The sequence below is a fragment of the Larus michahellis genome, chromosome 2 (genome assembly GCF_964199755.1).
Source record: "Larus michahellis chromosome 2, bLarMic1.1, whole genome shotgun sequence".
Lineage (NCBI taxonomy): Eukaryota > Metazoa > Chordata > Aves > Charadriiformes > Laridae > Larus > Larus michahellis.
The window spans coordinates 85,335,064-85,362,400 of NC_133897.1; the positions used below are offsets into that span (position 1 = coordinate 85,335,064).

The window sequence follows — 27,337 nt, forward strand, 5'->3', positions numbered from 1 at the left end:
GGCCTGTAACTATGATAGTTCCTGCAACACTGTGTCAGTAATGGCTTCCCTTCAGAATACCAATGTGAGATACCACTCTGGCAGCAGTGGCTGCTGCTGCATTTTTCCTTTCTTTTTTTTACTTGCATATGAATGCAAGGTGATGGTTCCTTGGACAAGCATATCTGAAAACATATCTGTGTTTTAATTAACATTACTGTATGAATGCTGCTCCTTTAATAATTAGGAAACATGGTGGGGGGCTGTGTGTCTGAATATGATAAGTTTTAGAAATTAATGCAACAAGGTCTTTTTATAAGCAATATAGCTCTTTGAGTAAAACAAAACTACCTCCAGGTGATCTAAGAACCCCGTTACCAGATCCTAACCTTCAACTTTGTTTCCTTGTAACCTTTGCCTTTAAATAGGGAAACAGTCTCACAATTGGCTATAAGAGATTTTTGGCATAATTTGTACTTGCCTGCAACTCCTAACAAAATCCCCATTAAAATAAGAAAAGACAATGTGCATTAGCAGTTATAAACCTCAGTTTCACAAAAATGAAACAATATAATAGCATCTAATCATTTTCATTTCCTGCATGATGCTTGCTAGAGTGATGAAATTAGTTCATAACTTGTCTACTCAAATAATATCAAAAATGAAGCACCTCTGTTCCCAGAAACTTTTTTTGGGGGGGAGGCGTGTCTAAAATAGACATATTTGAAAAAGAAAAAATTAGGAATCTAAGATGTGGAGCAACATAAATCGGTGTTTTTATTTAATGTTAGGATATCAAATGAGTTCTTTAATATATCTTGGTATGGAAAGGCATGTTAATACAGAAAGATTTCTTACTACTATGAAGAGTTTTAATTCAAAACTACATTTAAAATGGTGATTTTGTACTTTCAATGTTTTCTACAATCAAAGATTAAAAACTCGACAAGAAAAGTTCAGTACACTAAACCTTGTTATATTGATCACTTTCATAACAAATGTGTGTAAAATTGCTAGGTTATTATTTAAATATATTTCAAACTCATTTTTCATGCACTTCTTGCAGTGGCTCCCAAAATTATTTGGTGTTTGCCAAGAGAATGTGAAAGAAAAACACATCCATTATCCATCCTCATCAATCGTTGAGGAACAGGGTAGTTGCTTGGTTTTTTTACAGACTCCAAGAAAGTGTGTTTACCAGTCACTAGCAAGTCTTCCAGCTAAAGCTTTTCCTGACCCAAGGATTAATTACTGTTAAGTTACCTGTTAACCCTCCCAAAATTTCACTTCATGTTGTGAGAATACAATGGTATTAAGTGTTAGATTGACAGTTTTCCCCGTCAAACAACGTAATGTCCCACCTGGCAGTGCAGCTGTAAAAGCTGTGGCAGTTTTTCAACAATTTTTCCAGCAAATCTTATTTGCAGCCCCCCACCTTTTTTTTTTTTTTTTTTTTTTTTTTTTAAATGGTAGGGTTAGAAACATCTTGGATCTTCATTTTTTCATCCCTTCTGTTTGTGTGTGTTCCTTTAACACATTGCTCTCCTGCATAGTCATCGTCAGAAAGAATCAATGTAGATTCTTTCAGTATCTTTGTAGATCAGAATCAATATAGATCAGAAAGACCCCCCTAGTCCAGGGGGGTCTTTTACATGTCATCTTACAGATAGGGGCTGGAAAGATGTATAGATGGATAGAAAGATGTAAATACTAAGAAATACCAAACAAATTTTTACAGACAGTAGTATTTGACCTTAATGTAACGTGTACCTGAACTGTATGTTGTATATAAACAGAGGATTTTGAAGTTGAAATGTTTAGTAATCAGTCTGATTTACCAGCTTCATTTGTATCTGAGGAAATGCCTATCAAATAGTATATTTTGGAATAAATATTTTTGTTTTTTACTGAATTTTCTCAACTACCTTTTCAAAGCAATAATGAATAAAATGAGTGAGTTCTCTGAAGAATCATGTCAGTATGCTGACAAAAGTAACGTTGTTATTTCAGTTTTCATTAATTGATGATGTCCTTGTCACTGTCCAGACAAACTAGCTCAGGTCAGTGTTAGGCCAGGATTGTTGAGTGCAGAAGTCTTTGCCCTTCCCTTTGCCTGGTGCCTAACACTAGGAATTGCCCCAGGAACTGTCTAGTGACTGAGAACCCTTCTGTAGTGCCTGACTGAGAACCCTTCTGTAGTGCCTGAATGCTTCTGGCCAGGCACGATGGGAGTATGGTGGAAGCACCATCGTCTCCAACCAGTTGCAGCCGTCACTGGCCACTCTGATATAATAGGTTCATTCAACAAAATGGCAGAGGCTTCAACCAGTCTCAGGTTTTTACTAGCATCCTGAGTCTGAATTAAAATAGGAGAAGAAATTGGTTAAAAATACCCTGTTAGATGGAAAAGGTTTTTTGTGGCCAAATTAAATCCTTGCTAATGTAAAATAGTCTTCTAGCAGATGAAGCACTGGCTATCACTTTCTTATTGAATGTGACCTTAGTACATACGCCAAGAAAAACTCATTGTATAATGTGGCAATGCCATAATGCACTTCTAAAAATCCTTTCCATAAATAAGACTGAAAGGATTAAAAAAAAAATATCCAGGTCATTTCTAGAAGTTTTGTGGTTTTTGGAGTAGGCTTTCATTCCTTCAAGTGATGATAAAGATAGCTGATCTCATGTAGCATATATCATAGACACCAGTGGTGTCTATATATCATAGACACCATCTCTTCCCATCACTTATAACAGGAAATTATGATACACTAGTAACACACTGACACAAAATTATGATGCTTCGGTTGAAATCCAGCCTGCTAATTTTGTTTTTTCTGATTGTGAAGTGGCTGAAACTTGTATATAGCAGACATCAGGAGTTCAAGGACTTCTAGTTAGTTTACCAACAACATGCTTTATTGAATAAGAAGACTTGATGGGCAATTGCCACAGGATGACATGAGTATGTAAAGTTGGCTACTTAGGACCAAAATTTGGTCATAGTGGTAGATTGAGGGGCAGGATAGACCCCTAATGATGAGAAGCTTATAGCGAAATATGCCTAAATAAAATGAACAGGTGTTGCTTTTTCTGTTAGCGTGTGAAGCAGAAGTGTGTGTGTTCTGCAGTTAGATTACTACAAAAGTTGCGTATTCATACACTAAGAATATTATTAAAAGACTGACAGGTACCTTACTGAAGAAAAACAGAATTTGTTTAATCTGCAATAAAAGTTATTAGTAAAGAAGTACAAGCCAGTATCTTTGAAATCACCTGAATGCATCAATGACCCTGCAGGTCAAGTGCTTGAGGATTCTCAGTCACCAGTGATGGAGCAGATGCCCTACAGGCGAGGCATTTTGGTTACCTGTAGCAAAAGTTCTGTAGGGTTTGCACATGTTCTGTTATGCATCCCTTTGATGTGAAAGCTAGGGGCACGCCTAGCTCCTAACTGTGAATAACAGCTAGAAACTTAAATGGAGTCCCCAGATAACTAACAATTGTCTACACAGTTGGCCAAAATGCATCTGTTCTGGCTCATGATGTGCTCTCCATCATTAGTGAACGATGGAGTTAGTTGTCAGTCTTAGCGTCAAAGGTACATTGCTGTTGCTCTCCGTCCGTGTGAGAGGTTTGATTTGACAGAACAAAATATATCATTTCACAGAGAAGATAAAGGAATCAGAAATAGGGTTACTCTCCAGTTCTTTGTTCTGTCTCAGATCGATACTCCTGAAGATAAAAACATTAAAGGAGCATCGCCTCCTCCCCCTGTCAAGGATTCTGTGAGCATTGCTAATGGGTGCGTCGCTCAGAACCAAGAGGAAACTTGGGTCGGTAGCTACATTTTAATAGAACTGCAAGACATACCTAGTGTCTCATTAAACACTTCAGTTTGACTTCCTTGCCTCAGACAGTGCTATTGCTGGCAGCGATGCTTGCTTCAGTGAACGAGGAAAACACAGAGAAGAGCATGATTTGCTTTGTTTGTTTGTTCTACTGTTCCAGCTGGATTAAGCTGAATTATTCTCATCTCAGTGACTTGCTGCAGACATAAAAGGACTGTGGTTCTTATTCTGGTGAGAAACAAGAACATTACCTCTGCTCCAGAATATCTCTTCTTTTTTTCCCTTTATGCATAGTGTGTTCCTCCAGTGTTTGGTAGTTAAGTGAATCATAAAGTTTTCATGCTCTGCAGTCGGTATATTCATATGTAAAACTACTACTATGCTTGTCATGAAATTGTAATAGGACATGGCACTTACCACAGCTGTGGACTTTTTCCCAACCGTCTGAATCTCCAGGTGTGCCCTTGAATTGACAATAACAAGATGATGTGCTACTGTTATACCTTTACTGTATTTTATAATCTCACCATCTAGCAAAATTGTTTCATAGGAAGGAGTTAATATAGATACCTGTTCCAAACTTTTTCCCAACATTTACATGATTTTACATGTTAGGAATTTCATGTGAAAACATATAAAGCATAGAAATATAGATGTAATATAAAGCTCCATTACCTTTATGGATTAAAATGGTAAATTTCAAGCAAGCAATTTATAGTTCAGATTAATAAAAATATTCTATAAAATTCAAAGCAAAACTTTTATTTTGTTAAATGTTATTTCTGGCTGCTTAGGTTTTCTGTGTCAGTGCAAGTAATAATAGTCTGTAATTACAACACTTGAATTCCACTTGATTTGCAAGAAAGGAAAGAATGAAAAATATAAGTGTTCTGCCTTATGGAAAATTCACATATGTGTGAGTTTTTTTCAGTTTCAGAAAACCCCAACCAAACAACTTGGAATTCCATTATCTTTGTTAATATATTTTGAAGCAAAATAGTCATCAAGAGTGAAATTCACCTTTTACAGAAGATCATCAGCAGGAAGCCCTTCATTGCCACTACATTTTTAATATAGTTGTAGGAGGAAGGCAGACAGAAGGAATGTTGAGTTGCATTTAGGACTGTACCTATTCCCTCGCTGCTACATCTGTGTAGTTGTGGCTGTTGGCATTGGCATTCACAGTTAAATAGGCTTCTGCTGCTACTTTTTCAGATCCTCCAGAGGACATTTGGGCTACTCTCCTTCGTGCCACTGCTCAATGACTTCCAAATCCCATTTTCTTGTAGGATTTTATCTCTGCAGGTGTTTTTTTTTTTTAGCAATGTTATATTTAATAAACTCTAGAACAGAAAAAACTAATTTGAAAGAAATGAGCAGATTTGGGGGTTTGTTTTTTTTTTTTTTGCTTTTTGCTTGATTTCTATTAGCATGCTTTAGGCATTGGATGTTTTGGGAGGGCTTTTTAAGGTTTTTTTGATAACTAATACTGCAGGTAATACAGTAAACCTGCTTTTTCACTATTCAAATTGCATGTTTATTGTCACCGCATTACATTTGTACAAATCATGTCATTTTGTTGTTTGTTTTCTTTTTTTTAGTTTCTGAAGGAAATTAATCACAAGAGATTTCCTAATTTATAATATAGACATCTGGAGGGGGAACACCTTCTAGTGATACGCTGTTTTCTGGTGGGTGACGGGAAGAATCCGTGTCTTCTCTCCTTTTTTCTTTTTTGTCTTACAAGTGTACATATTCATGCACAATCTGCCAAGAATGGAGTATGGAAACGTGTTGTTATTTAGTAACTACTGTACTTCCTGTAGTTACCATTCCTTGCAGTTAAGAAAAGGTTGCATTTTTGAGATCAGATTTAAGTATTGAGTCTGCAGAGGTTTGGTTCCTTCCTTCCTTGTGTCCACTGGCTTTTGGAAGGATTTAGGCTTAACCACAGAATTTTAGAGCACAGTCTCTTCAAACTAAGATCTCCTCCTACTTGCACATGATATTATGTTTAAAAGATGTGAATTACGTATGTATCTTGGGCTTAGCTTTTATTTGCAAACTACAACATTTTTATTTTACCTCAATTTACTACAATACTTATCTGTAAAGTAGCTAGTGTCTAACTCATGTAAGAGCTGAATCTCATAGACCACATTATGAATTGCTGATACTCAATAAAGTGGATTTTGCTTGCGAATGTGGGATTTTAAGCTACAAAATTTAGTGATACATTTTTTCTTTTAACAATGAAATTTCAAGACTATAGAACTGCCATTGTTAGTTGTCAAAATGTAAAATCTTTTGAGATACCCTTTCTTATATTTATGGTTTCATAATTTTTTATTATACAACTTGGTCTTTTAAAACTTACAAATCACAGTCATTTAGATACTTAGGTCTGCAGTTGTTTACCTGCTCTGGTTGGTGAGCACAATAGTTTCTTCATACTTCGCTCTTATGATGTTAGAAAACCTGCTTTTCCCAAACTGCTCCAACCAAGCAGTAGACTGATTCCTTTGAGAATCTATAGCTCTTTAAACAAAAAACTTGAGCTTTAATAAAAGTATAATCCTGAAAAACTATATGTAGACTAGAAATTGTTAAAACCATGTACTTTTGACCAGAGGTAACAGCACAATATAATTAGCAAGGAACACTGCAATAAATATCCAGATAAGAACACCAGAAATTCACCAGCTAGTTTCTGGTGACTTTGCTATAGCCTCTCCAGAAATAGCTTCAGAAATAAACTTACCAAAATATGTTACCCTGTTTGAAATTCTACATGCCAAGAGCAATCACATAACAATTTTAGGTTGGAGTCTCTATTGGGGAAAGCTTTACAAAACAAAAGTGAGGCTTAGCACCCCCAAGAACAAGTTGTAGCCAAAGCAGCTGTGCATGTAATGGCAGTATAAAACACTATTAACACTGTCATTATGTTTAATAGCAGTAAACATAATGTAGAAAATGTGGAAAAAGTAGAAGGAACGGTTCTCACCACAGAGGTAAAAGGAAGAAAAAAAAAAATCAACCTAGTTATAAGATGTAACTGACAACCAAATACTTTGCACAGTGGTTTAATTTTATTTTTTCAATTTTAAAATAAGCTTTCTGGCATTTTTGTGTCCCAGTAATACTGAAGTATTTAGTTATATCTATGTGTCATTAGGAAATGAAATTGGGAAGTTTGAAAAGTTATTACATAATATTATAAACAAATGACAATATCTGGTGTTATTTGCAATTATACAAAGGCATTGCATAGGAACCCTCATGCTATTAGAAGAGTTTCTTGGGAAAAAATGTTATGAAAATGTTATGAAAAAATCATCAATGAATGTTGCTTTTCATGATGAGCACTGTCAACACTGTATTATACTTGGCCTCATTCTGTCCCTTCACATACCAAGTGTTTACAGCCATTATCAACCATTTACATCTGATTAATTTCAAGGATTGTACTTGCATTATTTAACTTAGCTACCTGCCTCGTTCCTCCTCGTTTCTCCTATGTGTTAGTATCATAGCAACAGTGATTTATTGCAGCTATGATTAACATCATCAGTTTATGTAAAAAAAAAAAAAAAAATATGAGCCCAGGTTGTTCTTCTGTACCACTACCCACAACTACAGCTTTGTAGTGTGTTGTGCTACTAACTTGATATTCAGCACTGGAGTCTAAAGTCTAATCCAAGACATGTAAGTGGACAGACTATATGCACATGCTTTGGAACATTAGGAAAGGTTCAAGTGTAGTGCTGGGGAAAGCCCCTGGGGTCTGATAATCATAGAATCATTTAGGTTGGAAAAGACCCTTGGGATCACCAAGTCCAACCATCAATTCCACTCTACAAAGTTCCCCCCTACACCATATCCCCCAACACCACATCTAAACAACTCTGAAACACATTCAGGGATGGTGACTCCACCACCTCCCTGTGCAGCCTATTCCACTGCCTGACCACTCTTTCTGTGAAGAATTTTTTCCTAATTTCCAGCCTAAACCTACCCTGTTGCAGCTTGAAGCCATTCCCTCTTGTTCTATTGCGAATTACCTGTGAGAAGAGACCAGCACCAACCTCTCTACAATGTCCTTTCAAGTAGTTGTAGGGAGTGATGAGGTCTCCCCTCAGTCTCCTCTTCCTCAAACTAAACAGTCCCAGCTCCTTCAGTTGCTCCTTACAAGATTTATTCCGCAGGCCCTTCACCAGCTTCGTTGCCCTCCTCTGCACTTGCTCCAGCACCTCGATATCTCTCTCGTATTGAGGTGCCCAGAACTGGACACAATACTCAAGGTGTGGCCTCACCAGTGCTGAGTACAGGGGGACAATCACCTCCCTACTTCTGCTGGTCACGCTATTTCTAATACAAGCCAGGATGCCACTGGCTTTCTTGGCCACCTGGGCACACTGCTGGCTCATATTCAGCCGTTTGTCAATTAGAACCCCCAGGTCCTTTTCTGCCAGGCAGCTCTCCAGCCACACTTCCCCAAGCCTGTAGCAATGCATGGGGTTGTTGTGGCCCAAGTGCAGGACCCGGCACTTGGCCTTGTTGAAGCTCATACCGTTAAGAGTTGGCCCATCGATCCAATCTATCCAAGTCTCTCTGTAGAGCCTCCGTATCCTCATGTAGATCAACACTCCCACTTAGCTTCGTGTCATCTGCAAACTTGCTGATGATATACTCTATGTCCTTATCAAGGTCCTCAATAAAGATGTTAAACAGAAACGGTCCCAACACTGAGCCCTGAGGAACACCACTCATGTCCAGCCACCAGCTGGATTTAACTCCATTGACCACCACTCTTTGCGACCGCCCATCCAGCCAGTGCTTGATCCAGCAGATCGTATGCTCATCCAGGCCATGAGCCGCCAGTTTTTCCATGAGAATTCTATGGGGGACAGTGTCAAATGCTTTTCGAAAGTCTAGGTAGACAGTGTCCACAGCCTTTCCCTCATCCAATAATCGGGTCATCTTGTCATAGAAGGAGATCAGGTTCGTCAGGCAGGACCTGCCTTTCATAAACCCATGCTGACTAGGCCTGATCCCCTGCTTGTCCATTATATGGCTTCCATGTTACCAAGGTCAGACTGACAGGTCTATAGTTTCCTGGATCCTCCTTTCTGCCTTTCTTGTAGATGGGTGCTACATTTGCTACCCTCCAGTCCATTGGGACCTCCCCAGTTAGCCATGACTTCAGGTAGATAATGGAAAGTGGCTTGGTGAGCATGTCTGCCAACTCTTCCAGCACTCTTGGATGTAACGCATCCAGTCCCATAGACTTGTGTGCATCCAAGCAGTGTAGCAGGTCACTGATCACTTCCTCTTTAATCGTGATGACCTTGTTCAGCTTCCCCTCCCTGTCTCCTAGCTCATGAGGCTGGGTGCCCAGGGAACAGCTAGTTCCACTGCTAAAGACTGAGGCAAAGTAGGCATTGAGCCACCTCAGCCTTTTCCTCATCCTTTGTGACTATGTTTCCCTCTGCATCCAATAAGGGAGGGAGATTTTCCCTAATCCGCCTTTTGTTGTTAATGAATTTATAGAAACATTTTTTATTAACAGCTGTAGCTAGGTTGAGCTCTAGCTGTGCTTTGGCTCTCCTAATTTTTTCCCTGCATAGCTTTGCTATATCCTTATAGTCTTCATGAGAGACCTACCTGCCCCCTCTTCCAAAGGTCATAGACTCTCTTTTTGTTCTTGAGGTCCAGTCAAAGGTCCCTATTTAGCCAGGCCGGCCTCCTTCCCCGCCTACTTGTTTTTTGGCGCACAGAGACAGCCTCCTCCTGTGCCTTTAAGACTTCTCTCTTGAAGTACGTCCAGCCTTCCTGGGCTCCTATATCCTTCAGGGCAGCCTCCCAAGGGATTTTGTCCAGCAGTCTTCTGAACAGGTCAAAATTTGCCCTCCGGAAGTCTAAGGTGTCAGTTTTACTAACCCCTCTCTTTGTTTCTCCAAGAATCAAAAACTCAATCATCTCATGATCCCTGTGCCCTAGATGGCCACCAACCTTTACTTCCCCCACAAGTTCTTCCCTGTTCACAAGAAGCAGGTCCAGGAGGGCACCTTCCCTCGTCTGCTCACTTACCAGCTGTGTGAGGAAGTTATCCTTCACACATTCCAGGAACCTCCTGGATTGTTCCCTCTCTGCTGTGTTGTATTCCCAGCAGATATCCGGGAGGTTAAAGTCCCCCACAAGAACAACGGCAAGTGACTGCGAGATTTCTCCCAGCTGCTTATAGAAAGCTTCATCCACCTCACTGCTGTGGTTGGGAGGTCTATAGCAGACTCCCACAGCGATATCAGCTTTATTGGCCCTTAACCTAATCCAAACACTCATTCAACCCCATTATCACTATACTTGATTTCCAAGCTCTCCTAGCATTCTCTAACGCACAGGGCTACTCCACCGCCCCTCCTTTCCTGTCTGTCCCTCCTGAAGAGCTTGTAGCCATCGATTGTGGCACTCCAGTCATGTGAGGCATCCCACCATGTTTCTGTGATAGCCACTATGTTATAGTTTTCCTGGTGCATCATGGCTTCAAGCTCCCCCTGTTTGTTGCTCATACTGCGTGCATTGGTATAGATGCACTTCAGATGTGCTAACGATTCCAACACCTTTTTGTGAGTGTGGGCCCCATTTCCTACCAGACCCTTCTCAGGGGAGTCCATGATTTCTGAATGTCTGTCCCTTCTCTCAAATGAAATGGCAGAGTGGGAGTCCTCACTAGTCAACCATCCTTCAAGCCCTGGCATGCCTCCCTTGGGTTTACTCCTGACAGGCCCAGTTATCTCCCCTTCCCCCCTCATATCTAGTTTAAAGCCCTGTCAATGAGCCCTGCTGACTCCTGCCCCAAAATTCTTTTCCCCTTCTGGGACAGGTGCATCCCACCTGCCACCAGCAGGTCAAGTGACTCATATAGCAGCCTGTGATCAAAAAACCCAAAGCCCTGACAATAAGACCAGTTCCAGAGCCACGGGTTGACCTGTTGCCTCTTCCAGTTAATTTCCTCATTCATGATTGCCACTGAAGGGATAGAGGGGAACACAACTTGTGTTCCTGATCCCTTAAGCAGCCATCCCAAGGCTCTAAAATCTGTTTTAATTGATTTTGGGCTCCTTCTACCCACTTCATCATTACCCACCTGAAATACTAAGAGGGGGTAATAGTCAGAGGAGTTTACTAGGGCAGGAAGTTTGTCCAACACATCCCTGACCCGTGCCCCAGGGAGGCAGCAGACTTCCCTGTGAAGTGGGTCAGGATGGCATATTGGCCCCTCCGCCCCCCTCAGTAGAGACTCACCCACAACAACGACCCATCTGCTTTTCCTTTTGGAGCCAGTGGTGATGCTGGGTCCATGGAGACTTGGTATTTCTGACATTTCTGGCCTGAGTGTATCATCCTCCTTTCCAACAGCCAGTTCCTCCTGGAGGACTCCATACCTATTCTGCAGGGGTAACTGGGAAGGTGGGAGGGGCCGGGAGGGGATTCTCCTGCTTCCCCGAGCAGGGACCTGTTTCCATTCCCCCCCTTCTCTGAGATCCCCTCCTACTGCCTGGTGACGAGAGGGGAGGGGGGCCTCTGATTTGTGTGGGGCCTCAAGCTGTTCCCTTTCTCTCAGAGAGTGGGTCCCCTAGTCAGTCTCTCTCATATTCCCTGATACTCCTCAACCTTTCCACTTCTGCCTTCAGCTCAGCCACCAGAATGAGCAGATCATTTACCTGTTCACATCTGACACAGGTGTTGTCTCCGCTGCCCTCCATCGCAAGTGCCAGGCTCCGGCACTCTCTGCAGCCAGAGGCCTGGACGCCCACGTGTTTGCATGGGGGCTCTGTCTGGGTGCTCACAGCTTTTCTAACAGCAGCCTTCGATCGGGTAGCAACCATGGCTGGATCTCTACAAGCAAGTGACACCTTGTGATTCGACGGTCAGTTGGGGTGAGCACTGGTTGCTCACTCTATGGCCAGGGACTACTCCCTGCCCTCCCTGAGGCTTCTTATAACCTGGTGGCTTGGTCAACCGGGGGAGGTGCTGGCTCTGCCCAGGCTCCCTCACCAGCCCGCTCACCAGCTGACAGCCCTCAGCACAGGCCAAGGGCATTTGCCGGCTTCCAAAAGCCCCAAAAAGAGCTTTTCATTGGCCCTTTTTGCTGCAGATCCCTTCCCCAGTGCAGTCTTACCTGCCCTGAAGCTGGTCTCCGCAGCAAAGAATTTCACAGAATTACAGAATCACAGAACGGTAGGGGTTGGAAGGGACCTCTGGAGATATCTTGTCCAAACTGCCTGCTAAAGCAGGGTCACCTAGAGCAGGCTGGACAGGAATGCATCCAGGTGGGTTTTGAATATCTCCAGAGAAGGAGACTCCACCACCTCTCTGGGCAGCCTGTTCCAGTGCTCTGCCACCCTCAAAATAAAGAAGTTTTTCCTCATGTTGAGATGGAACGTCCTGTGTTCTAGCTTGTGTCCATTTCCCCCTGTCCTGTCACCACGCATCACTGAGAAGAGCCTGACCCCATCCTCTTGACACCCGCCCTTTAGATATTTATAAGCTTGCATTTATAAGCATCCCCTCTCGGTCTTCTCCAGGCTAAGCAGACCAACTGAAACTGAAACGTTCTCTTTGCTTGTTCATTCAATCTTCTGTTGAATAGTTCTGAGGATAGTGCAGAATTACATTGTCATCCTGTTTTCAAAATTTTGTTTTCCACTGTTAACGTAAAAATAAATTTTGGGGTGGAAAGTATTTGAATGTCCTAGATAATAGCCACCTTATGAATTCAGTTTGAATCTGTTATATTACAATAATAAGACCAGCAAAAGCAGAGTAATGTCCTATATCAAATGAGAATGTGTGGCTTCAGTATATTCAGCGTTTCTTTTAATGCTATTCAATCTTTATGTTGCTCATGTGCTCAATGGAAATACTGTTAGAGTGAAAGCAGAGGCAACGTTCCTTTTTTTACTTTCTTTCAGACTTTTAATATTTTTATCAAGTAAATCAATTAGAATTGCTAAAAGCCAAGGAAAGAAAAAACAGCAATGCTAAATGTGTTAAATTGAAAAGAAAACATGTAATAAAACTCTGTTATCTAGTAGAAAGAAATTAGATATGTGCACGTGTGCTTATGACTGTGTGTGAGTAGGTGTGTGCAGAGGGAATGGTGAGAGACTAAGGAAATACCCATTTGTTTTTCCACTTAGAGAAATTATGTTCCTACAGCCATGAACCAAGTAGACATATGGCGTAATTTCACAGAGGAATTTATGTGTAGTAAATTGTTCATCAGTTCCCTGTTGTTCCTGAAAAATACATTCAGCACAAGTGTTCCGTCAGCTATTCCAAAATCAAAATACTTAAAAATATTTTGAGAGGCCATGATGATTTATTCTGAGAAGTAAACTAGATATCTTTAGAAATAATCTTAAAATTCTTCTTTCTGTTTTTTTTTTTTTAGTAGAAATTTAGACATTTAAAAGGATCTTCTTGTTTGTCACGAGGGATGTATGCAATGTGAAAGGGGATGAGGAACACTGAAAAACATCTAAGGAAATCATGATAATCTGGATCCGGAGATAGCAATAAACTGCTGACTAGTATCACAACCAGTCTAAAATGATCCTAGGGTAATCCTGTCAACCTTATCCTTGCACTAAATGACATCTTTATTGGAGAGGGAGATTAAGGCAGACAGGCTGGACTCCAGAAGATGATATTCAGAAGGCCAGCTGTAGATTCTTCATATGTATTGCAATGATTCTTTGAAAATATTGAGTGTTTAATCAATAAGACTAAACAATTTTGTTTGCCATATTGGGCTCTGGATGTTTGAAACCACATGAATTCCTGTCTGAAAATGCAGACAAAATTCATACATTTAGGAGACCACAGAATAATACTCAGTGTAGTGACAGAGTTATTTGTCTTAATTCCTAAATAAATCTTGAAAGTCAATATTTAATTTTTAAGTGGTATTTATAGTAGTAATTTTATTATGGTTTTCTGGACTCATCTCTGAAGAAGCCGCTGTAGGATGGAAGTAAATGTCAAAGCCAAAGGCTTATTTGATTAAACTATGGCAACAGCATTAATCTTCAAAAGGAAATCAAGATAATAGAGGGGGCTGGATGGACCAGGAGATTGATAATTGGTTAGAAAGCTTTTGACCTTTGAGCTGGTAGTTCAGATTCAAGCCAAGTCAGTAGTGACTGAAAATCATTACTCTCTGATAGCAGTGCAATTGCCATGTGAAATGGGTGATTGGTTTCATTCCAGTTCCTAGTGAACTGGTACTCTTCATTGCAAAAATAGCTACTGCCGTTGTCAGGGGTTTAAGGAAGGAAAGGACAAGGAAACTTCTTTACCTTCTCACCCTCAGAAGTATTTTGGGAGGTGAGGGAGTGGAGAAGCTGCTGTCCACTGGCACACTGAAAGCATCACAGCTACCATGAGGCTCTTGTTAAGGAATTAAAAACTCTGGATTCCTGTTTTGGCCATGTGACACATCTAATTGACATTAATAAAAGGGAAAGTTTTATATGTAACACATCACTAAACACCTTCATAATGATATTTCTCATTTATAAGATATTGGATTGTTTTCACTATTTGCAGTAGGAAAAAATGTGTGGCAATAGAGATTTACTTATTTTTATTGTCAATTTGCAATGCATAGAAAACTGTTTAGCAGGTAGTTTATATGAATCTATTTGACCTTGGATTTGTGCTTGATCTGTTTTGAGGCAATGGATGATTCATACCTGAATTGAGCTACTAAAGATTTACAATTCCTTGTCTATGTCACATTGTATTTTTCCCTCCTTAATTGGATGACCTGATGTTAATAATTAATGCCACCTGAAACCAATATAATTTAATCCTGTAAGAAGTCATTTAGCTTGCTGGCAATCTCAAGAACCACAGAGAGTCATATTAAAATGATGGAAGATTACATTTGCCCTCCTCTTACTCTTTTGAATAAAACTTGGTTACATTTACCATCTCCTTCACCATCCATTTCCTTTTATTCTTTTTACCTGTGAAGAATGTGGCTATGTTGGTAACGTAGGCATGCTTCCTGACTTTTTTCTTAGTTTGCCTGTTTCTTCAATCTGTTTTCTGAGTGCTCTGCAAACTGGGAGAATGTTCTGTTGCTTCAGCATGCTCATATTGCCATGTCTGTTGTATGGTTTATGCTTAAATTAATAATGTTTTATCTATTCTTGCCTATTTCACGATTTTTCTTTCTTTTAAATAATTTTAAATCTAGAGTTTGACTGTCTGATATGTATTGTCACAGTAAGATATTAGGTTCCTTTTCTTAAAAAAACACCCATCCTGCCCCACATGAATACCCACCTTCCCCGCCCCCCCCCCAAAAAAAAAAAAAACCAAAACAAACCAACAAGCCAACCAAACAACAACAACCCAGTATTTAAAGTATAACCTCTGTCTCATTTTACTATATAGCTGGTCCAGCTAGTAGAGTTCACTAGCAGAGTTTTTAATGTACTTTTTAGTTCTATGGTAGACAAAAATTAGATGGGAAAAAAAATAACGTTGGACCATTTAAAACTCAAGTATTAGAAGTTTTCTTATGCTAAAAAGACGCTGCTGATTCAGAGGTTGCTGCATTGTTTTTGCCATAGGGAGAAAGCTGCTTTAGAAACCTATTGGATTTGTATAGGGTCTTTTTGAATCCTTTCAGCTGTGTCTGTGTAAAATACAAAGTGCCGAAACGGTGAACAAATACGATCATTTTATGACGTATACTATTGGTTGTTTGAGTGTAACTGGTGCTTCTTCCTTAGACTGCTAGCAATGACAGGAAACAGCCTCCATCTACTGCAGGCAAAAGAAATAGGAAAATGCGTGGGGGGATGCAAAGGCTTACCCTGCAGTGCTGTAGTCCATGGAAGCTTTATTACTGAATTCTATCACAGGAATCTCAGGCTTCAGCAAAGGAGCTAGTGCTGCTTGTTTCAATATTGATTTGTGAATGAGTAAACATGAAAGCATTATTAGCTGTACATTGTTGCATAATTGTATTTGAAAGCATATTTATCAAATAAGCCCAGATGGAAATGTTCCTCTTTACAAAATTGGCTATTATGGTTTTGAAGAGAGGTTAAAATTACATGGCATTGTTGTTTCTCCAGTGCAGGTTTGACTGCCAAATTTCTGTAAACATATTAGCGCAGTACAATGTAAAAATAAGAATATTGAAAAGTACAGGGAGAAATGAGGGATAGAAAGGCCTTTCGGTCTATAATCAAGTTCTTTCTAAATGACATTGCATGTGTGTGACAGGCCCAAATCTTGCACGAAAGCCTTTTGTTTATGAAGAATAAAGGTTGGTGTAAAGGGAATGTGAGGAGAAAAAAAAAAAAAAAAGCAGGCCTAGATGTCAGCGTCACAGTTTCCAAGATGGGAACCGTCACCTTCATCTGCAGTTGTGATCCACCTCCCCCTGCTAGGGGCAAGGGGGCACAGATAGAAAAACGCTATGAAATGCAGTCCACATACAAACCAAAAGGGAGTAAAGAACCATGATTTCATGCATTACAAGTTAGATGTCCACCAGTTAAATGTTGTACTTTGAAAAATGTCTTTAAGTCAAAGTGAATGATATTTCCCCAAATATGCACTTTCTGTACCACTTGGTACTTCTGCAGTTTAACAGATGATAACAGTCCTGGGCAGCTTTAACTTTGTTTTGCAGCGTGTTCAAAAACTTCTCTGTGAATGCTAGCATACTCCTGTGTACTCAAATGGCACTGTAGTTCCCACTCAGTCTCCTCAGGCTAAATGATTAATCCAAACTGTATATTATAGTTCTCATGCTGTACTTTTCCTCCAGCTAAGTAAACTGGGTATTTGCAGAAAAGATTTTTCAAATTTAATCAATGCAACTGAGAAAAAAATCGATACGGTTTACAGAACCACTCCGGTCCTTATTTGCAATAAGAGTCATTGTGATCACTTTCCCTTGCCAACGTTTTTGGTAAGAGGTACCAAGCAATAAATAACTAGGGCTGTAGGCTGCATGTTAACAATATTTTTAAGGAAACAGGAACTTGCAGTGCTAACACCAAAAAGCTGGACTCTCTATTTTTTGGCTTTCCAAACTTCCTAATTTATTTCTACATCAGCAGAGTCCAGACTCCTGCAATGTGTGTAGTTCTAAATGCATGCTTCAGCTGCTGTTTTTAACTGATATCAAGTGTTATCGATCCATGAAGTTAATATTGTTGCTATCAAATCCAATTCAATAACACGAAGAACTAACACTGAGAAAGAACAGGTTGTTTTGTTTTGGTTTGGATTTTTTTATTTTCTATTAGCAGTTTCCGAGACACAAAAAGCTTGTACAGTGTTGGAATTCTTATCTCCTTGGACTGTTTTTTTGTTTGTTAGTTTGGTTTTTTGATAGGCATACTAATTTTTTAATGTATGGGCCACAAGTTAAATTGTTAAAAAGAAAAGTTAATGTGGTTGGTTTGGTAAACTTGGATTAAAGCGTGTGATTCAAATCCTGCTTGTCTTCCCAAGAAAGTAAAAAGAATTTTCCTGTGAAGTGGGGAGGTTTTGTTCTGGTGCAGCCTCCGTCCCAAATATGATGAATTTAAAGGGCAGAAAAGATTACCATGTCCATCTAGTCTGGGTATTTGAATAGGGACAGCTACAGGAACTGATGTCAATTGCTACTATAAAATGACTTGGGTATAACACATTTGTGGTTGAATAGTAGAAAAAAATTCAAAAGTAAATACAAATAATTATTGAATAAGTACTCTTTCCACTGAAGTTAAAGGAAATGCTGTGATTTTTTAATTTTTTTTCCCCAAATAAGATATTGTAACTTCCTAAGGTACTAAAAGCTGTTATGTATTAACCCAGTGATGGGGGGGAGTGGCAGTACTGCAAAACAAGTTATACATTTATAAATTCACAATTTATGTTGTAGTATACTATTAGCTTTTGTTTTAATGTTTACTTGGAGTATGGAGATTTGGGTTATTAATGTCTGTACAAATGGCTTATTCCCCTTTGCCTGCATAATTCATCTGCAACTTCTGTGTTTGTAAATTTCAAAAAGCCTTAATTTAATATAATCTAATGTTTTGGCACAGAGTGGGTATTACATCTCTCTTTAGTAGCCGCTTATCTTGGATAAGAACGCTGCCTGGGGTGTGAAAGAACGCAAATAGATACTCACCAGCTTAGCTGTTTGTTTCCCTTGAGTTTTCTCTGCTTTTATAGTTTTATATCTGGATGCCATCTCTCTTTTAATATCCCTTCAGCCTTATGTTTGGACTCCCTTGTTTTTTAATTTCCTTTTTCTCTTCCTTCCTATTCATTGCTCTTTCTGTACATCTGCATTCAGAAATTCCAATATACAAACAACTGAATGAAAAACAAAAGCACCAAAGAACCCTTCAAGTTTTAGTCCTATTGAAGTAATAGAAAATACTTTCTAACATTTTTTGGTTGGTTGGTTTTGTTTTCCTAACGATCTAAACTTTAGATCAAGGTTCAAATAAGAATGTGTCCCAGAGCTGTAATAGGAACCAGTTCATGATAGGCTGGTTATGGAAGGTTCTTCTGTGAGTTATAGGCTTTGCAGTTATGAGAAAAATTACCATCTCACCATATATGATACTGATTTATACCATTATGGTAGTGACAAAATTGGCTGCAAAACCATTGTGAAAAGAACAAAACATTATACGCGATCTCCCTACCTCATACTATCGTTCTTCCATCCTTTTTGAAGAAATCTTTGTATGTTTATTTTCACGCTGTGATGAATGATAGCTGACACAAAGGAAATCCAGCCAAGGCAATGCATACAAATCAGAGCCATAATACGATGTTCTGCAGTAATGCCTACTGGCAGTAAAAATCCCACAAGTTTTAGACAGCTAGAAGGAACGTGAGCAGTTTAATTCTGAATGTTTGCTCAGTGGGGTCCAGCAGCTTCAAAGGGTATCTTTGTCCTGCTCCTCACCTTGCCATATTCACACAAGAGGCACAGAGAAAGTGCTGTGTGGTGATCTTTTTTTTTATTATTATTTTAACAACACACACTCCCTGGGGTTTTTGCTGTTAATTTTTTATTCTCATGAGAAACAACTGTTGACAATGACAATTTAACTTCTGTATGTTTTTTACAGACTACAGTGGCCCAATCAGTTGAGGATTGTGCTGAATGAGACTGGCTAAGGTCTGAACTTCACTTATGTAAGGTCTTCGAAGATGTGGCATCATATTCACAGGTAGGCTGTTTTAAAACTCTGTAGATATCTCTGTTACCTCCAAGAAACTCGTAATAATTCCGGTCAACTGATTGTGTTAAACCTAATGGGTTCAGTTCTCACCTTTCAGTTTTGGTTTTTGGGGTTTTTGTTGGTTTTTTGTTTTGTTTTTTGTTTTTTTTTTTAATTTTGTTATTTATGTATTAAACACAAATTCGTTTTAGGCCCATGAAACTGAGCTGGATTTCTCCAGCATCTTTGGTGCGTATCTCAACAGAAGTACCTGGTGCAATATGGAGATTGCACTACTAGTGACCAATTGACTATTTACAAAGACCAGTGCTGTTTGTTACCTTTTTCAGGCTATTTCAATTTACATATAGATTGGAGAAAATAAAAGTACCTTTACAGTCTGTCCTGCACTCTTAAAGGACAGAAACTGTTTTTTTTCTTCCTGAGCTGTATTTTTACAACGCTTTTTTCTTATAATTGCAGGGTCTTATTTTTGTCAGATGTTATTTGTCTCATTTCAAAAGCATACCTTAGCAGAACCTCTTTCACAAGGGTAAAAAACAATGTCATAGGCTTCCTCATGTTTATTAATACACCATCGTCTACATCAGTCATTGCTTATGGAATCTACTAAAAACTGGTTTTACTATATTCTTGTCAAGAATCTAACGCTGGGGATGACAAAAAAAATCAGGTATGAATTCTATAGCTTGGGAGTTAATTATAATGTATTTTGAGGTAAAAGCCTGAATGAATTTGAAGCACAGTCTCCAGAAGATGGCAAAGGTTGGTGATGTTTTTAGCAATTTGATCTATGAAGCATTGTACACTGGAGAAAAAAGTACAGGTGACGTGGAATGATTAAATTCAGTAATACTTCGTGTATCACAGCTTGGTTGCATGCTTGCTATGAACACTCGTTTGTAGGCAGATTGTAGAGTGAGGAAGATCTGGATGATGATTGTCCTCTGATGAAGTTATATAGAAGAGGCAAAAGCTGTGAAGAGTTGTTTAAGGCTGGTTATCATTTAATTTCAGTGGAAAATAAAATCAAAGCCTTTGTATATTGTGCTTATTAAAAACATTATTGATATTTTCTTTATAGTAAGAATTGTTCCACCCAAATTTCATTTTATGCCATTCTTGATTTCAACAGATAATATACTTTTATGCTGTCCAGTGCGCTTGTGCGGCTGATACAAAAGACAGGTTCTTTTACACGTGGATGCATTTTGGTAATTGTATGATCTATCTTCTGTAAATACTTCAAAATTCAAGATGTATTTTTGCCATAAAATTCTGATGAAAACTTCAGAAACGAAGTTGGAAGTGTCTGGATCCTAGTTTGTTTTTTTTTGCTCAAGCCTGTCTTTACTGGTTGTTTTTTGGGACAAATACCTCAACACAATTTTTACTTATGTTTCTTCTCTTACCAAACTCTGGGCTTCTGACATAGTTAAAATGAATTAGGAAACTGAGACTGTATCTCAGTGACTCTGCCAAATATATAAAAAGAGCTTCTGTGATGTCAATGCTATCAGCACTTGTTATCTTGACTCAGCTCACTGGAATTGTGCCAGAGGAACTTGGGATGCGACTATCGCTTCTGCTTTGTAAAATGGTTTTTGGATCATATATGCACTTTGCCTTTCAAATGTTTTTTGCAGGTTTTTTTTGGTGCCTGGATTGTAATGGAAATTGCATGTTGTTTCAGGGCATTCAGGTAGACAGTATGAAAATGTAATGAGAGCGATAATAGAGAGCAAGTAATGTGGAATGATTTTATTAAATTTTATCTGAAACTTGATGAGATCAGCGCTTAGTAGAATACCTTCTGAGAACACCCGTGTGTGGACAAAGATGAACCTTGGAATGCTTGGCATGTGACTTGATATTGATAATGAGTTTATATTCTCACTGCATATATTATGAAATGAAGTTTTTAAACGTAAGATTATAAAATTAGGCACATAGTTTAAAATCTGGCTTAAAATTTTAAATAGGGTAAGTGATCTGATGCTCAGTGTTATGGTATAAACTCCCCAGATTGCACTATTTTAGATGCACAAATGCACATCTATACTGTGTATAAGTTCAGCTTTTCATATGGGTTAGATAAGCCTATATGGGCTTGATATGTTTACGTTGGTACACATGCATATAAGTAGAGATGTAGAAATCAGCATATTAATGAACATGTGATAGAGTGGTGTTAGAACAACAAAAGGCTATATATTCATCTCATTCAGAATGGGTTCAAGTGCTCAAATGTTTGTTTTAGCTGGATAAATTTCTGTTAAAATGAGGAAAATAAGCTCTAAATTTGTGAACTTTGAAGAGCTTAAAGCACAAAGCAAACATCGTGTAGCTGTCTGCCTTGTCCCTCACAGCCCTTTCCCTCACCTCCTTTTCACTGTGGGTTTTTACAGCTGAACATATTGTTTGAAAGTGTACATAGCAGGCAGTAATCCAGGTCATCATAATATCACCTAGTCTGGCAAAACAAGAGTAATAAACAAGGGAAAAATCCTTTTGTTGTTATCAAAGAAATACTACAGGAGAGATGAAGAGGCAGCTTGCTTGTGGGACAACAATCCATAATTTACTTTGCAGATGTCTCTGTAATTTAAGCAGCAGGCAGAACAACCGCACAGTTGTAGATGCTCTGGGGAAAGGATACCCAGAGCCTCGTAAATCATGGTAAGGATTAAAAGCAATGAACATTCATCTTCTTAACCTCGTAAAGCAATATTGCAAAGCCAAGGATTACAACTTACTGTGCATGTAATCTTTCTTCAGGGGTAAAGGGCGTCAACTTTTTTAAAAGCTTCTCTCAATTAACAGTAGCACCTACCTTTTGAGAAAGGACAAAAAACTGTTTTAAAACTGACTTAAGAATTCCTACTATTAAAGGAATACTTAATGTTTCCCACAAAAGAGTAGGGGGGTGAAGAATGATTCTTGGCTGAGCTCATTGTTGGTTTGTAAGCCGAACAATAGTATATCTCTAAGCCCTGTTCTGTTTCTAACATTAATATTCATTAATATGTTTAAAAACATTGCTTAATAGACACAACACAAAAAAAGCCACTTACTTTTCCTGTAGTAAAATGGTGGAGTCCAGAACAACCCTTTGCTTTGCTTGACTTCAGCTACATTTTCAAGTATGATCAATATTTAACTCAAGTACTCATTGTGTTTAAAGAATAACCTCATAATGAAAGACCATACCACGCATTCAGTCTGCTAAATAAGCACTGTAAAACCTGAATTTATCTGTCTTTGGAAATGTTGCCAGTATACCTGTAAGTTCTAATTTATCCACCAATGCATTAAAAATATTTTACTTCCATACTCAGAATGCCAGTCTAGAGGGACCGACAATATTTCAAAGGGAAAAGAATCTGGGCAATACCACAAGGAGGTCCTTTCATAGTCCATCAAACTAAGAAAATCCAGGAAGCAAGACTTAATTACTTTTTTTTTTTTTTTTTTTAAATACGAGACTGCAAATCCTAGACATTTCTGTGGGGGAAGGGAATACAGGAAAATGCTGTTCAGCAGAGTCCTGTACTGCATCAATGGTGATGTTCAGCTTTTGATATGTACTACAAAGAAAGCAAAAGGGTGTAAAGTTCTTGTAGGTTTGATACAAACTAATGGAGAAGAACTGAAGGAGAACATGGAAATAGAGAGTGAGGCTGTTTACGAATCACTATTCAGGAGAAGAAGGAAAACAGTAAAATTAAAAACTATGTACTTCCTGGAAGTATATTTCAGTGAACTAAGATAATTGGTAAGATATTAAGGAACATACATCTAAGGAGTGAGAAGAATTGGTAGTGCTTTGAAAGATACTTTTAGTAGTAAGAAAAAAATGGTGAGAAGAGGAAATCATGTCATCAATGTTTACCGATAAGTGTTTTTATTATTTCATTCAGTCTTTTTCTTTGTCTGTAATTAGGTTTGCATCACTTAACCAATGATCTAGATAATCTGAGATCTCCTAGCATTGTCACTGGTGTTGTTATTTATTTTCATGTTGTTAGAAAGTGATGAAACTTGTCCCAGGTTACTTACAGAGCCAACTGAATCTTTCTAAGATATATTATCTCAAATGTATCTCAGAGATGTTTCACAGAACATGAGCAAGAAGGATGAAATTTGTGTAATAAATATAGTGAGTACAGGATACAAAAAGACGAGATTGAGAGTTATAAATTAATCATTTTAACAGTAATTCCTGGGAAAAATAAACTGGTTTTAGTCTGGGTGGCATAATAATAGAGTAACAAACTGTAACCATTTGCAACAGGATAGTTGAACATGTGGCTATAGTAAAATAGTAGATATCATCTACCATATGGTTTGTAAGATTTCTCATAAGGTCTTACATAATAAGGTCTAGACAAGTCTATACAGAGTATATGCAAAGGCAGTAGGAAAACAACAAATGGAGAGCGGTTATCAATTCTGAGCAGTCTGAAGTGACTTTTTTGAATACCAATTTTCAGTAACTTGCTTTTAAGTAGAATAAGAAGTATGATTATTAAATTCGTATATGATATTTGACTAGTAGGCTTAAGAGACAAAGTGTAACATCATCTGCTGGTACCTTTCCAGTTTCTTTATTTCCTTTAGACCAAGTCATGGTATTGTTATCCTTAGCACAACTGTATTTCTGTAGGCTTTTCTTCTGAGGGTCCTTATGAGCTGTCCTCTCAGCTACAAATACCTGATACATTTTGTGACCATTGCTCCTCTTTGTTCCCTTTTGGGTGGTTTTAGGAAAGTCTTTACTAAATCCATAGTCTTTAGAGTTGTCTCTTTCATTCCCTTGATTCCAAATATTTATTCTAGCAGTTATTTCCAAGCTCTGACATGTAGTTAGGGAGGGTCACGTATGTATGCAATATTAAATTAATTTAGAAAACTAATTATTTATTCACAAGTCTGTTCCATTATTACTACTGCAGAAAACAGCTGCTTAAAGGCCTTTGCATTAATTCTGATCCTTCAGAAGTCTGCACTGGAACTGCAAAATTTGAATAATCTATTGTTTAATGATGGAATCGGAAAGGGGTGTCTAAGCATTATTCCTTTGGGACCCATGAGTAATAACTTTAAAGAAAGCAAGGCTATTTTGAAAGCAAGTGTACTAAGTGTTTGAAAACAGTTACGAAAAATCTTATTTCAGTTTTCTTATTTAAGAAAAGCAAAAAACTCTAAAACCACTAAAACTTGAATCCATTGCATAGATCAGCACTATAAACCAAATTAATCTGTTGTCTAGCTTCAGAGTCTTCAGTGGTATTTTGATATGGTTCAGTGCTTTGAATATCTGTCTTTAACACCTCAGTTGAGCTTTTGAAAATGATGATATTTTGAATCTATTGGCTTTTAAAAAAGCAAAAGTAGGTATGTATAACAAAATTGACAGGCTTGAAGCTCTGAGAGTTGGAATATAAATACTGATGGGTTTTTTTGGTAATTAGCATGATTAATTTAGTGGGAATTTTCTTTCCCCTTTTTTAATTGTTTATTTGTTTTGTGATTTTATTTTCAGATCTTATTATGTTCTTTTGCATTAATGCTCTAATTATTTCATTCTTATTTACTTCGTCGCCTCTCCCTTTGTAATTTGACAGAACATTTCTCATGGTATCGGGTAAGTGGATGAAGAGGCCACAGTCCTGAAAAGGACTGTGCTGCTGAAACAGCTGCTCTGTTATTAGTTAGGAGACACTGCTCATTTACTCCTATATTTACTGCTATAAAATCAATCCACAAGATAGCTTAGTATTTCACAAAATCGTAGGGGTTGGAAGGGACCTTTGGAGATCATCCAGTCCAACCCCCCTGCAAAAGCAGGGTCACCCAGAGCAGGTTGCACAGGAACGCGTCCAGGTGGGTTTGGAATGTCTCCAGAGGAGACTCCACCACCTCTCTGGGCAGCCTGTGCCAGTGCTCTGCCACCCTCAAAGTAAAGAAGTTTTTCCTCATATTGAGATGGAATTTCTTGTGTTCTAGCTTGTGTCCATTTCTCCCTGTCCTGTCACCAGGCACCACTGAAAAGAGTCTGTCCCCATCCTCTTGACATCCGCCCTTTAGATATTTATAAGCATTGTAAGCATTTATTAACCAGCTTTAAAATTAATGCATCTCTGAATAGAAATGCTCTAATGTTGAGGAATGATTTTTCCAGAGAAAGATGTCCTTCAAAATATATTTTCCCCTTTTATGTTGTTTAGGCACATAATCATTGCTGTCGTAGAGAACAGAACAATCATATAACATCATTAAATGAAAGATAGATTTGGACCACATCATGATCGCCATACTTCTGTCTTAGAATTTTGAATCTTTAAAATTTAAAAAAATGGAAGATATGCGTGTGTAGTTTGAGGCTTCTGGGTAATTCAAACCTTTGTATTGTCTACAGATAGACACAGACCACACTATAATCTTTATATTCAGTCATTATTTACAGAGAGTTTTTCTAGAGAGGGCTTCCTGAGTACTGACAGATCACAATCACAATAATATAGGTTTGTCAACTGCTTCAGGCCAGACCATTATAAACAATGCTGTAAAGTTTTACAGGCCTCAGGCAAGACTTTCTGTCATCTCTTCAGGATAGCTGTATCCTATGATTATCTCATGAAGATTATACTAGAAAAGTCTTCCTGGGCAGATTTTCTGTGGTGATTTTTCTTCTAATTTGACTATATTTCTTTCTCGGTTTCTTTTTCTTACTTTGAATATGCGAAAGTTCATGTAATTTCTAATATTCCGTTGGGATGTTTGATTACTCTAGAAATCCAGCCAATAAAACAGAGGATTCAGGATTATATATCTACCACACTAGGTAAGAATGATGCAGTTATTATGAAACTTAAGTACTGGGCATGGATACTATATGTATATAGACATTTTTCTTTCTATGATTTCATGTAAACTTGAAGATGATTTCTTTCGCATTTTTTTTTTCCATACCGTGGATGTGAGCTACATGCAGTTTTTCATCCTCATAAAACACATCATACGGCATTCATGAATCCTGGAATGGATCACTGGTTAAGGGTCTGTGAAGGAAACAGCTGGCTATTTAGTGAACTGGCAAAAGCTGTTCTTTATTTAGGAGTGTTAACTTGGCCTATCTATAAATGTCTCTTATTTTTTTAATAGAGCCTTCCAAAAATTGTACTATGTATGACGGACTTAGAACATGCTATTTTAAGAAAGCAGGATGGTCAGGTGCTGGTTACACTGAGATTTTTTTAGTCACATGCACATTGCAAAACTAGTTATTGATTTGGGATTCTTCAGACTTTAGTGCCTACTTGAGATAATTTAAAAAGACATTAAGGTTCTGAGCATGGGTCAGTTTTTACCCTCTTTAAAAAGCTGATTGAACAAATATTCAAGGTTCAAAGACTATACCTGATTGAATTGTGACTTCCAAAAATGGAGTCTAAAACTAATCCAAGGTAATCAAGTTCTTAAGGAAATTCCAAATTTTTCTCACCAGGTTCAAATAAAAGATTTAAATTAAACTAGACATATGCAGTACTTTTTATTCACCTGAAACAAATAATAGAAAATGGCAAATTGTTTTTGCAGTGAAATTGCATAGAAATAGCTGCTTAAGGAAATCGCTTATAAATGTTTGCAAGGAAAATAGAACGTTCTGGAGCTCTTAAGTTTTTACAGGAGTAAAGCTTAAGTTACAAAAAAGAGGTTGTTGGGCTTTTTGTTTGGGTTTTTTTGGGGTGTTTTTTTTTTTTTCAGCAATGAAGAATTTCATTAAAGTATTCATGCTACTACTGAATCTTGGTATTTTGAAGATGTTTGAAAAGCACTGGTGTCTTTAAAGCCTAGGATGAATGATTAGATCCTAGCAAAAACCAGAATCTATTGAATTAGGTAAAAGTAGGACTAGAAAATTAAAATCTAAGTCTCAGCTATTTCAGAAAGTGGTTTATGGTACTGGAGAGTCATGGCCTGCTGCATTTGGAAGCAAATTATACTGCTATCTTACCAGTACAGCACCGTGTCAAAACTAATTAGTTTTGATGAAAAAGACTTATTAGCAATGGGGTAGCACCGGGCTGTCATAACAATTCGTCTTCAACTTCTTACCGAGTGTCCTGATATGGTACTGTATTATGCGAGCATCTGCTGGCATTCCACTCAGTGCGGCAAGCGTGCCCTCAGAAAAAAACTGAGTGTGAA

General features: G+C 38.2%; 1 protein-coding gene across 1 annotated transcript in view; it reads left to right on the forward strand.

Moving 5' to 3' along the window:
- Nucleotides 1-27,337, forward strand: part of CDH12 (cadherin 12) — a 574,263-nt gene that overhangs the window by 166,058 nt on the left and 380,868 nt on the right. The window contains exon 2 of the mRNA XM_074576152.1: nt 19,010-19,111. The gene's annotated coding sequence lies outside the window, so the exon portion shown is untranslated. The remainder of the gene's footprint in view (nt 1-19,009; nt 19,112-27,337) is intronic.